A 13,902-nucleotide genomic window follows, 5' to 3' on the forward strand; every position below is an offset into this window, starting at 1 on the left:
GCACACAGAAGTAAATGTTACAGCAGCACCCTGTATTACAGTAACTATAATAAAACACACTGCATTGATACAGATGTAAGCCATCTCTTTCTTGTTTTCTTATTTAGCCTATGCATTTTCTGGGGAATTTATTGTGACTGATGTGTTGGTGGCTGCTATCAAAATACAAATAATAAAAGATAAAATAGTGGAGGTCTTGGTTCAGCTGCAGTAGGTAATCGATGTGGCTTTGAATCCGAGAACGTAGGAAGAAAGGAAATGGTCTAGACACAGAAGCTGCATTTGTACTTTTTTTTTCTGGGATTTTTCTGCCTTTTTCATTTTAGACTTCACATGAATAAGCGATTAAAAACACAGCTTTATCTGCAGTTCTTGGGCACAGTGTATCACTTGTGCATGAAAGCTGGAGGGTTTTTCAGTCAGCTCTAGCAAGATGGTCACTGCTGATTTGCCCGGTGCTGGGCGAATTACAAAGGTTATGCTTTCGTGACAGTGCATGACTTCTGAGAAATGCCTGCATTTTATTGCGATGCTATTGCAGAGACGATTCTACCAAATAAATTGCCAAGGGCTGATGCCTTAAGGTACAGCGACTCTTCGAACCCCGCAGCCTCAAAGTCGGCCCTGGTATTGACATAGATGTAACTTAATGCAGCAGTTCGTGTGTGAGAAAAAAAGGAATCCTTGGTGCTCAAAGCATTTTAAAATCTCTGCTTCTTTGGTGAGGATTTGAAGTGTCTTTGTCTGAAGCTCGTTGTTTCAGGACAGATTCAGCATGTCCTAGCTTAGGCTTGCAGAATACGTGGATACCCTGTATGAGTTAGGGTCACCTTCATTGCAGTCTGGAATTAAAGTGTCGGGGAGTTCTTAAAGCTTATTGTGGGCATTAATAGAGAAGAAGAAATTAATAGTGTGCCTGCAGGTTTTTCTATGCAAGATACTTCATCCTTTATGAGTATTGCTATTTTATACTATTAACAGAGGGACTGCACTGACAGACTGAGGAATGGAGCTGTAAAATGAATGATTCTCTATGATTCTTCAATTTCAAACTTCTCTCAAATTAATTAAAGGATTAATTTAATTAGTTAAAAGGATTGCTGTTGTTGCTTTGATTATCTTAAAGTGAAATGAAAAGTATTTTGAACAGCAACACAACAGCAGTTTATAGATCTCTGGTTGGAAAGTAAACCAGAGATGAAAAAAAATCATCAATAAATTTGTAGATATTACTGATCAAAAACCTGAAGAAATAGCCCAGAAAACAAACAAACAAACAAACAAACAAACCCACAATCTTTTATGGAATCTTTGTGATTAATGAGTTGAATGAGTTGTTCATGGCCAATTTGTTTAAAAGCAAATTTCATTGTTGATTTAAAAATTACACACACGGAAAAAAAAAAATATATATATATATATATAAATAAATAATAATACTAAAAAAGAACACAGCAAGTTGAGGTTAAAAAACTGTTGCTTGAACAAGCTTTAGCTTAAGCAGCATTTTGCTTTGCTATACCAAAGATCGGTGCTGGCCCCTGATATGTTCAGAAGCTCAGACGTGTGGAGAGAGCATGGCATTTTTTGGTGTCTCCTGGGTGTTCAGCCCCTGAGACTGTCCCAGCTCGGCTCGTTGGGGCAGGTTGATGGGGGTGAGGAGGCAGCATTAACAGCAGTGTGGGGTCAGCTCATTTCCCCAGGACCTGCACATCCTAAACGGTGAAGATTCTAGTGATAGTTCTCTAGTAATAGTTCTAGTGATAGTTCTCATCACTTGGCTAAAAAGCACTGGTCACATATTTCATTTTTTCACATCTATTTCTATATATTGTCAGAGGGATAGTATTGAAAAAGTTATTGCCTGTAAGATAGTGAGGAGATATGCTGGTGAACTTTCTGTCCAAATCAACTGTCTGTTTTCTGTCTGTCTTGTGTTTCTGCTAGGTTCTAAGGACTGGCTTTTATTTTCTGAAATTTAATGATTTCCTCTAAAATATTTGAAATAGTTTTGACTAATAATTCCTTGGTTTTATGTGCAGACCTTGGTAGAAGTTTTGAGCAGATAGTACTGAAATAAAATTTACAGTATCGGACTCTTGCCCAGGGGAGTCCCAAGACAAAGTATTGCAGAGCTTCGATAGGCAAGTTGTACAGCCCAGAGCAGAGCTCTCTGTAGCATGGTGGCAAGGTCTTGAACTCAGTGACCCAAATGCCCTCTGCTTATATTTGTAACCTGAAGTATGACAAAATATTTTCAAGATTTCTTTCAGTTCATCTCTTCCGACATTTTAGTATTTCCTTAGAGATTTTTTCACTACTCTGTGACATCTGCAGGGTCTGGTGACCTGGGTCTCAGGTTCCTGTATATATTCATTGAACATTTCCTATGCAACCATTGTAATATGTATGTATTGTGTTGCAGGCAACACAGCTTACAAGAGGAGACCATTCAGCCTAATTTCTGATTTTCTTGTGAGCTCCAGGCATTACCTTCTGCACCACTTTTTCTAAGGTTATTGCAGCTCCGGTGTGACTGTGGTTTTGAACAGCTGGAGGCTCCATTGGTCTGAAAAGCACATACTGGGCTGCTCATCAGCTGGCATTTCCCAGCTTGGCTGACTCGCAGCAGAAGGCTTGAGAGGCAATATTTTGACATGTAGTTTGTTAGTGACATTATATTATGTGGATACTTTGTCTGTCTTTGGAAGTTCTGAGTCTTCAGTTTATAAATAAAAAATAAGTTTACTTAAAGCAAGTGTCATCATGAACTTGAACACATGAAATTTTAGTCTGTGAAAACAGCATGCAAAAAGGAAAACCAAGATGCTGTGTAAACATATCTAAATAAGTTAGTGAAATAGAAATTTGTAAAATTATGCTGAAAAAAAATGACTTTTCAGGTATCTTTTGAAGAGTGGGTATTATGTGTTTTTTGCCAAGGTATTACCTTCTCTAAATGATTATTATTGTTCATTATCTTTATGCATCTGTCTTTTGGGGACTATTTGGATTATATGCCTAAAACCCAGCTGACATTAAGAAAGATTTGAACTATTGACAAATCCTTTTTCTTATTATTATTCTTATTATCTAGGGGAAACTCAGAAACCTCAAGACTACCAATCTATACAACCCCTTTTCTTTCTAGCCTTAAAATTTTATATTTTGAGGTCCTGTTAGCAATTTTGTGGCTATCTGTAATGGCTGAAGACAATTGGGACAGTTCTTCCTGAAGACAATTTGGAACAAACTGTCCCAAAGAGCATAAAGGGTTATATCATCAGATGACATTGTATGCTTAAAGTAGATCCACAGTCCACACACATACCAGCCTGACTATTTGTCATATGTATCAGCAGTTTGAGCTCTACAAATTCAAGCTCAAACTCAGTAGTAGCCATTGTTACTAGTTTGCTCAGACCATTTTCCAGTACAGATAAAGATTTGTTGGAAAGGGTCAATAATTAGTGGGGTATTTGCTTAGGTTTCTTCCTCTTTTTAAAAAAAAGTGTTAAATTGTAATAGTTCCAATGAGGCTTTTTAGCTATGGCAATTTAAAGAAAAGAGCAAAGCTTGAAAAATTGTCTGTATTTGTCCGGGCTCTGATTTCTGGTGATGCTGCCTGTGGAGTAGTACAATAATTACAGCAGTGTCTGTCATTTATGCTAAAGTTGAAAATTGAGGGAATAAAGCTTCAAAACCTTCAAGACAAAGAAGGTGGAGAGCTGCCTTGAAAAAGAGAAATATCCTCAGGGGAAAAAAAAATAAAGTTGCTAAGACTTATTTTTAAGAAAATAAATGAAAAAGAGTAAAGATATTATATTTAACTACACTTAAAGAAGATAGGACTTCATCTTTTAAAAGTCCTGTGGAGGACTATATGTTAAGCTACACAGAATTTAATCTGCCTCTGAAAGATGAAAGGATGAGCCTACCAGAATTCAAGCCTGTGCTTCCAGGGAGTCTAGGTTTTTCTACCTTAGTGATTACATCTCAAAGCTATTTTCTGTGGCTATAAATCCCTCTACATTTTTGCTTTAAAGAATTGTGTACAAACTGACTGTATCTCTGTGGGGTAGTGAGGAGTATCCATTATTTCAGCATGGGAACCAAGAGGATTGTAAGTCAGGTATTGAAGAAAAATACAAACAATTTCTGGTTGGCTCCTTTAAGACCAGTTCTTTTTCATTCAGGATACTTGCAGCAGAAATACTCAGCTTTGAATTTCTAGTTCAGTTTTGAGTGTAAAGATCCCAAAATTTAGGATTATTTATTTCCAAAGTATTTGATTTAGAAAGTTCCCTGCAAGTTAAGACAAAAGCACCCTTTTCCTTGTCAGTAATATTTATGTGTGTATGTATTTATTTGTTTCTACATTTTCCCTCATGACTACAAGTTTAAAATGAACGGAATTCTATTGTTCCACTTTTGTGGGGCTTAATAAGCAATGGTAATAGCAATTCAGAAGAACAGGTGACTGCCCTTTGTTTCCTGTTAACTCGCTGGACAGAAAGACTGCAGTGTGTATTCAGACTTCTGTATAAGTTTTCTTGAAAACAATAGTGTATCCTATTTGTATAAATTAAGACTTTTTGTTTTTAATTTGTGGTGAAATGTAATAACACGCTTTCATTATAGTCAGTCTAAACATTGTCATCATAAACAGACTTTTAAAGTTAACCGTGATTAGATACTTCACACATTTTTGCATCAAAAATTGTTCTTGAAAATTGATGCTTCATTTTTTTAACTGACTCAGAGGCTTTCACACTAACATAATATAAATAACTTAACCAGATAGTGACATGATGAATCTAGGAATGAATTGTTCCTGTGAGCTATCTAGATAAATCTATTTTCAGAAGAGTATCAGAAATTTTCCCACATAAAAGCAGATAACATCATAATGTTTTGGCTTCAGTACTGCTCCTTTTTCATCTCTTTTCAGTGCTCTGGCTAATAGTTAACTATACATGTAGATTTTCATCCATTCAGTCATCATGTGATTGTTGTCATGGATGGAAAGAACGTGCCAAATAATAGCCAGATGTTTACTTTTCATTAATTAAATATAAACGTTTATATAAGAAAATAAAGGAGGGTACAAGTTGATTAATATCCTGTTTTTATAAGACAGATGTAATAGCAGTGTCTTCATGAAGCAGATTTGGGGGAGTGAAATTGGGTGCTGGGTTTCTGGAGATGTCTAAGGCAGCAGATTAAACTTTCAACATGATGTTTTAGATAATTTTTAAAATAGAATGACGTTTCTGAGAGTTTCCTCTCCCAGAATAGCAAACTTAGAAGATGTCGGTAATGGCTGCGCACTAAGCTGTAAGTGAGGAAGGGGCCAGGGAGGGGAATGATGTGATTTACTGGGTGCTCCCGAGGGCACCTGTGTACAGCGGCACTGCCCTAGGAGAGGATGGGGGAAATGCTACATCCTTCTCTTTGGAGGGTGCAGAAAAAGTTATTTTTTTGAGTCGGAGCAGAGACAGTTTGATGAGCTTTGTGCCAGTGGAAGGGGCATGAACCTGAGATTTTTCTGCCCCATTTACAGGCAGCTGAGTAGCAGCAGCAGTTATTGCCCTGGGAAAAGCTGTTCCTTCATTTCTCACCTTTGTGAAGATGTATGAAAACCAGGATGGTCTGGATAGTCCTCCTCATCTATTTTTCATCAGAAACAAACAAACACAATCAGTCCTTTTATTTGGGCAAACACATCCCTTAGAAAACCACGGACATCTAGCTGACAGAGACTGAATGGGGTTATACGTGTGTTTCAAAAAATGCAACAGGCTGAATGAAGCAGAACATCTGTATGACACTGTTAATCTCAGAATAATACAGGTGACATTTATCTGCAACTTCTGATAATAATGGATAGGAAGCATGGATAAACTGTGGGAGATTGCTAGCTCAGATTAGATCTCAGTAGGCAAGGACATGAGAGCAGAGCTCTCTGAAGGCAAGCATGGCTCTGTCGTCTGTGGGTGCCGGTATCAGGACATCTTGTTGCTGTGCTTGGCCCTCCACAGAGGTACCTGACAAGTGAACTGGAGCAGATATGATCTAAGTTTCAATATGATTTTAAAGTAGTTCAACTGGTTGCCATAGATGAGTATTTCAAGGAAGAAATGCTACAAAATCAACATGATGGAAATGTGATCTGTGCAAAGCATGACTCCTTACAACAGACTATTAAGCTAGCAGTGCAAGCTGGGAGGTAGTAAAAGGGGTAATGTTGCTGAAGCAAAAAAATTGCATAACATGAAATTACAGCTGTTTAATACCGATATCATTTCATTGTTCCATTTTACTAGCTGTAAAGTAAATTCTAGTTTAGTGAAAAAAAAAATCTTTAGAAACAAAATCTTTAGTTGTAATACTATGCTCAGAGTCCTTCCTGATCTCTACAGTAAGGATCAATCATTCTAAATGTTTAGGGCTTTTTAGTAAACTATTTCCTGCTATGAGTGCTGAAACAGGAAAACAGTAGAGCATATGGTGAAACTCTTAATCAGGGTTTATTTAGGGACTTTTCTAAATTTGTTTCATAATACACACTCTTATCTAGTAATCAATAGTGTTTGCAAACACAAAGCACTTCTTGTTTTATGGTGGCAATGTTGATTGCTTGCCAGATGCTGTTCTTGATAACTTTTAACTCTGTCCTTCTCATAGAGATATTGCAACATCTTTTGGATATTAGTTGATTGCTTATCACATACACAAAGAAACATTTCCAATATTGCATTCTGTTCTGTTTCCATACTTCTAAAGACGGATAAGAAATTCTGTGGCATGGTTGTGCTTGCTCTTTGTTTCTGTGGGAATCCATTTCTCAGTTTCTAGCTAATTTCTAGGAAGTCTTACTCTACTTCCCATGTAATCAGTATCCACAAAGAAATTTCTATTATGCCAAAGAAGTAAAGTCGTATGTTTGTAAAAAGACCAAGTCCCTAGAGGACAACTTGAAATACCACTCCCAGATGGGTCAGCCTGAACAATACATTGCCAAAATATAATCATGTTTAGGGAACTGCCCATTAAGTGATACTTCCATTAGTTCTTATGACTTTTTCTTGTGAAGCTGAAAATATCATGCAGTATTCTTTTCTATTCCCTATTGCATGCCATGTGATGCTGAAGTCCCCACTTTTGTTCTGCATGAAATTTCCTCTGTAAATTGCTTTCCTTCAAAAAACAATGCTTCTGTCTGTCCCTTCCTAGACAACTCAGGGGAATTTTTTAGATTGGAGGTAGTCAAAGAGCTTTAGGAAACTAATAAGCAAACATTAACTCTCACAGGGCTCATCTACTGCTCATGAACTTGCAGGAGGAGATACTGTGAATGAAGGACAAAATTGCTTGCTTTTTTGCATTGAGAGGCATCAGAAACCTCCACCCTACTCAAGATTTCTTAGATAGCAAAGCAAAATCTCTGACATATTACAAATGCTGCTGTAATCTTACTGCCGTTCATGTACCCAACTATCAGGTTAAAATCTATTGAAGAAAGACTTCCTTTCAAAAGGTGGAGAAGAAATAAAATATTTATCAAAGCAAAGAATTACGCAAGGGATATTTTAAATTTGTCAGCTTTATCTCCTGTTGCTGATTCTGTTGGAGCGAAGTCACCTGTTAAGTAAACAAAATGTTAACTCTGGTTTCCAGTTCCCTAGAATGAAATAATATCCTAAAAAAGGATCTTCAAAAAAGTTGCATCAACATGATATCATAAAGATTCTTCTGAATCTTCAAAACATACTTGTTCAGTCTTCAGGCCAAAAGACTCTGTTGCTGGCTGTTAGTCTTCAAATTTTGGGGATTCAGATAGTCAAATAAAGTTTCTTCCACCTGTCATCTTTCATGCTTTATCACCTGTAGTTGAGGGTCTTTGAACTTGCTGTCAGTCCATTACTTTCTATTCATTGCTGCCTTATGATATCTCCAATTATACTTTTTTTTTTTTCCTACAAGTGCTACCAAAGAAAAACTTACTATAATGTATTTCAGAGATAGCTGAGGCTGCATAACTTTAAATACTAGGAATATTTTATGAAAGCTCAGAATCTTATTCAGCCTCAGCATGTATACAGAGGATATAAGGAGGAAATTAAATGATTTTAGTTAAATTTAGGCAGTGTAGTTAAGAATAAAGTTTGTGAGTGCATGGCACTATTGTCTGTATGTGAAAATAGGAGCAACCTGGTTTCAATGAAATTTTCTTTGAGGAGGGAAACCCAGGTACTGAAAGCACCAACAGGAGTAATGAAAGGTCAGTCAGTCTCAGAAAAAAAAAGCAGTTGCTTTTTTCTCACTCACAGTGGGTGTAGGAGACAGTCTTTGGTTTATATCAGTCAAGAAGGTTTGATTTAATACCTCTGTATTCTCCATTAAAAGCTCCAGACCTTGTATTAGTAGATAGTTTTGTAAAGATAAGTCTGTGTATCCTATTTGTATTTTTGAAAATTATATTCTCTCTTCTGTCCTAGAGAAAAAAAGAAAAATATAGCAGCCATGAACTTTCAAATGTGTTGGGATGTGCAAGGAGGTTTTCCAGTAAGATCTACCTGGGTATGCGCTTGAGTTATTAAAGGTGGTCTCAGTACAGCAAATAACATTTCACTTCCTTTTCCCATGTTTCAGATTGAAAGAGTGAACACAGTGACATCTTCATATAAATGCTCAGAAAGCTCCAGAGAATGTAGAGTCACTTCTTTACCACAGTTGTCGTATTGCTCTCTTTCTGGTTAAGAAATGTGTTGCTAGATCTGTACAATGATTCTTACTTGCATCCCATATTATCTTTTGAGACAATCACTATAATTACCAGTCTGCTCTACCCCTAGTCAAAAGTAATTTCGTAGACCCTTTGCAAGGGTTTGATATGGTATATTACTCTTGCACCATTTGTGTATGAGCCATTCTCAGACTTCCCTTACAGACCAAGGATGTTGCACTTGCATAATGTAGCAAACCCTTCTAATCTGCCAAAAGTTTAGGATCAAGCTCTTCGGCTTCCCCAGAAATTTTCAGAGATGGACTTAAGGTAAGCCTGTACTCTTATGCCTGTTCAAAACACCTCTCTGCCTGTTACACAAAGGAAAATCATTGGCTGCATTTCAAAGTTAAAACATATCTTAGCATTTCATTGCTTTGTTATTCCTGTTTCTACTTTTCTTATTCATCATTTTAATGTAGATATTCTAGATGGATTAATGTCTGCGCACTACAAATGAACACACTATCAAAAAGATATATTTTTGTCTGGCTTGACGGACACTAGACTTTATGTCTGTGGACTTCTGTGAGGAATCTTATTGACATGCTGCGACCCATGTTCTTGTTTTTATTTTCTCTGTTTTGCCATTCTGGAAGCTACAGAAATGATGGGGAAATACAGTAAATATGATCCATGCCATCTTATTCCCAAGTCAATGCCCTTTTAAAATTATTTTTAGTGTAATATACAGTAACCTATTCTAACTTGAATATTCTTTGTGAGAAAAGGGAAAAAAATGCAAATAATAGATGGATTTAAAAAATAAAAGGATGATGGGCAGAAAAATTTGCTTTTTTTTTGTTTGTTTGTTTGTTTTTGTTTTCATTCATAGAGATAGCTGTATTTTTAAATGTTGTTTTCATAATGTCCCTATCCCTGGGACTGTGAAGATTTTTTCCTCTGACTCTTTTTTCTGAGCAGAGCTATTTGAAAGCTGTTGTCAGATTGTGTCTTTGTGTGCTTGCAGAGAGATTTTAGGAGCAAGAGGACAGGTCCCAAAAGAAAACATCTATCTTCAACTGGAGCTAAGGCTAGTCACGCCAGTGATTAGATTAGCTTGTTTACAGGTTAATTTCCTCCATAATTTTCAGTTGTTTTAGTTGAACATTTAAATTATAATGTTCATTGTTATAATTTAAATGACTTTCTGATCCATTATGATTATTTTTTTTTCCTAAAAAAATACATTATGCCAACACCTAGCCAAAGAAGCTGAGCCAACAAATGATCTGAAGGCAGACTGACTTCAGAGGAGTAGGGACAAAAGTGGGTAACTCTTCGTTTTCTTCTGGCTTACCTTAAGCATGGTTTGAAAGATTCAAAGGTCAGATACTCCAGGCAGCACCACCTCTTCTAGACTTTGCAGAAATTAAGAAAACTCAATCATAAATTATATATTTGATCCAGGTTTTATTCTAGATCAAACCAGAACCCCAGACTTTAACACCCCCAGAGAGATTTGGACTCCTCATCATAAATGGTCTCTGCTATATCTGCCCAACTGCTTTTTTGCCCTCTTATCAATGTGTGAATGGCTGTGGTGAATGGAGTTAAATACAGCTGGAAGCCAGTCACTAGTGTTGTTCCCCAGGGCTCACTACTGCGGCCAGTTCTCTTCAGTATCTTTATCAAATGATTTGAATGAGCGGATTGAGGGCACCCTCAGTAAGTTTGCAGATGGCAACAAGTTGGGCAGGAGCTGGGTAGGAAGGCTCTGCAGAGGGATCTGGATAGGCTGGACCAATGGTGCCAAGGCCATCTTTATGAAGTTCATAACGGCCAAGTGCTGGGCCTTGCACTTGAGGCACAACAACCCCATACAGTGCTACAGGTTGTGGGGAGTGTGGCTGGAAAGCTGCCCAGCAGAAGGAGACCTGGGGGTATTAGTCAACAGCCAGCTGAATACAAGCCAGCAGCGTGCTCAAGTGGCCAAGAAGGCCAACAACATCTTGACTTGTATCAGGAATAGGGTGGCCAGCAGCACCAGGGAAGTGATTGTCCCCCCTTTATTCAGCTCTGGTTAGGCCGCAGCTCAAGTACTGTGTTCAGTTTTGGACCCCTCACCACAAGAAGGACATCAAGGCCCTGGAGCATGTCCAAAGAAGGGCAACAAAGCTGGTGAAGGCTCTATAGAACATGCTGCTTATGAGGAGTGGCTGAGGGAAATGAGATTGTTTAGTCTAGAGAAAAGGAAGCTCAGGGGAGACCTTATCACGCTGTGCAATTACCTCAAAGGAGGTTGTTGCGTGGTGGGGATCAGTCTCTGCTCCCAAGCAACAAGCAATAGGACAAGAGGAAACAGCCTCAAATTGCTCCAGGGAAGGGTTAGGATATTAGGAAAAAATTCTTCACAGAAAGGATGGTAGAGCATTGGAACAGGCTGCCCAGGGAAGTGATTGAGTCACCATCCCTGGAAGTATTCGAAAGACATGCAGATGTGGTGCTTAGGGACAGGGTTTAGTGGTAGCCTTGGCAGTGCTAGGTTAATGGTTGGACTTGACAATCTTAGAGGTCTTTTCCAACCTAAATGATTTAGTGATTCTATGTACATTTCCATTTTCTCTTGGCACTCAGCAGCATGACTAGCTTAGGTTCTCATTACTGTCTCTTGCTTCCTCGGGAATTAGCTACTTTAATACATGTGAGGGTCTGTACTGAAATATGTGAAGTGGGAAAAACTGTAGTAGGAAACAGGTCTCTGTGTGGTGCAGCAAGTGGGACAGTTAGGATAAATGTATGAGTCTAAATATGTCCATGATTTTAAATGGCAGTGACCTATGTTATCAGAAAAAAAATCTACTTCTCTGTTATATCCATTAGATGTCCTGGATTATTCCTTTGTTTTGCTGCCAGTCATTATGTAATGTTATTTGTCCTACTTCTTATCAGCGTAAAGTTAATATGTACCATATGTCTGTATTCTACTGCTTTTTTTAAATTTTTTTTTTTACTAATGAATGGCATTTCTAAATTTGCTGTTATAGCCAGAAATGGGATAGAATGGAAAGAAATAACTGTAAATGAGACAGTATAACTATCTGTAGGTAGCAGGAGTAATTTATCATATATATGGCAGTGATTACAAAAAAGACTGTAAGAGACATACAAGATTTGTTATAAAAAAATGTTTGAGGTTATATTTGTCGCCACATTGATTTACAACTCTCAGTGGAAACTCACATAGTTCTCTCTCTTCTAGTTGCCACATCAAGTTCTAAGAGGATGCTGCATTTTAAAAGTATAGATGTATCTGTCTTTGGTGGAGCTTAAACAGATTTGCAGTGTTTGCATTACCTTTACTAATTTATTCTACTTAGCGCTTTTATGCCTTTCACAGTTCTATTTCATGACAGAAATGGATCCTCAGGAGCATCTTGGATGGATTTTTTTTTTTTTTTTAATAATTTGCATCGTTGATAGAGCAAAACATTGAAAAATAAACCATAAACTAGGTAGGATTTTGTTTACCATGGAAGCAGCTGTCCACAATTTGCTGCTTTAGTTAACGAGAGATTTCACCTTAATCTGATGCATTAGCCACTGATTATGGCTATAACCATTTTAGTAGTATAGCCACAGCTCTGTAGTGGTAGTAGTTTGTTGTTCATATGTTGTATGTTTTGAAAACTCTTTTCAGGCATTTGCCAAATTCCAGAACACAGCTCAGTTTCCAAGGTATTCTCAGCAGGATTTCAGATCAAAGTATAATTGCTTTGGCTATGTCCATTGTGAGATTGTGGAGTAATTGTAGCTTGTATATGAAACTCGAAAGATATCTTGAGCTCTAAAACTCTACAAAACTAAGGAGGAATCTAAATGACACCTTGCTACAAACTGAAATAGTTTCAGTTTACAGAGATCTAGCATTTTTCATCAACGTAAAAAATATTCAATGATGCTTAGTAGCCTATTACACCACTGCACATTGTTTTCCTTCTGAATAGTTATCATGCAGGTGACTGTAATTTCCTGCAGTAGAGTTTGTACTGCTGTTGTTATTATTAAATTATATAGGCAAAATATGGTTATAAAATTTTGTCTGATTTGTTTGCTTAAATCCACACTTTAAGTAAAAATTAGAATAATCTTCTAATCTTCTATAAAATTTCTTAAGAGTAAACTAGGAATTTCTACCTGTAAATAATTTGTCAAAACTTGTTAGAAGTTGCTGTTGTCATTTTAATGCTGTTGCAATGCAGTTTTGTCTCTGGACGTTTTTTTGACAGATCTTTAATTGTTTCAATAGAAGGAGATTAACTTACCCATTCTACCACGTATGAACTTCTTATGAGGGACATAAAGTTCTGCAACACTGTGAGGTCTGAAAGTAGGACAGTGATGGGCAGATTCTGCTGATACTGCAGGTAAATGAAGAACTATGAAGTGCCTTAAGGCAGCTTGCATTGTCAAGGGGCTATTGGTGCCCTTGGTACTTAGTCATGTTTTTAGCCTTGCTTGCTTGTAGATTTCATTGAATCAATACTTCCCTGCTTGCGCTCTTTGTGTGAAGCACCTTGCAGGAGTGAAAGCCACCCAAGAGACCAATGTGAGAGCCTCAGTGGTAGCACTGAGAACAGCGATCTCCTTGGAGCTGCTGTCCTCTTAGTATGCAGTAACTGTTATTTTTAATAATTATAGTCAGCATTGTTCCTGCTTAGGTGATGATATGTTTAGGTCTCATCTTTAGAGATAGAATCATAGAATCATAGAATATCCTGAGTTGGAAGAGACCCTTAAGGATCATCAAGTCCAACTCTTGACACCGCACAGGTCTACCCAAAAGTTCAGACCATGTGACTAAGTGCACAGTCCAATCTCTTCTTAAATTCAGACAGGCTCGGTGCAGTGACCACTTCCCTGGGGAGCCTGTTCCAGTGTGCAACCACTCTCTCTGTGAAGAACCCCCTCCTGATGTCAAGCCTAAACTTCCCCTGCCTCAGCTTAACTCCGTTCCCACGGGTCCTGTCGCTGGTGTTAATGGAGAAAAGGTCTCCTGCCTCTCGACACCCCCTTATGAGGAAGTTGTAGACTGCAATGAGGTCTCCCCTCAGCCTCCTCTTCTCCAGGCTGAACAGGCCCAGTGCCCTCAGCCGTTCCTCGTACGTCTTCCC

At 37.8% G+C, this 13,902-nt stretch overlaps 1 protein-coding gene across 25 annotated transcripts in view; it reads left to right on the forward strand.

The window, feature by feature from the left end:
* Positions 1-13,902, forward strand: part of CHRM3 (cholinergic receptor muscarinic 3) — a 285,519-nt gene that overhangs the window by 151,936 nt on the left and 119,681 nt on the right. Inside the window, exon 3 of one of the 25 annotated variants that reach the window (XR_011094654.1) lies at positions 2,426-2,959. The exons of 22 other annotated variants lie outside the window; for them this stretch is intronic. The gene's annotated coding sequence lies outside the window, so the exon portion shown is untranslated. Of the gene's footprint in view, positions 1-2,425; positions 2,960-13,902 lie in introns of those variants that run through there. 2 more of the 25 variants (XR_011094647.1, XR_011094648.1) reach the window with 2 other exon arrangements.

The sequence above is a fragment of the Anas acuta genome, chromosome 3 (genome assembly GCF_963932015.1).
Source record: "Anas acuta chromosome 3, bAnaAcu1.1, whole genome shotgun sequence".
In the NCBI taxonomy this organism is placed as follows: domain Eukaryota; kingdom Metazoa; phylum Chordata; class Aves; order Anseriformes; family Anatidae; genus Anas; species Anas acuta.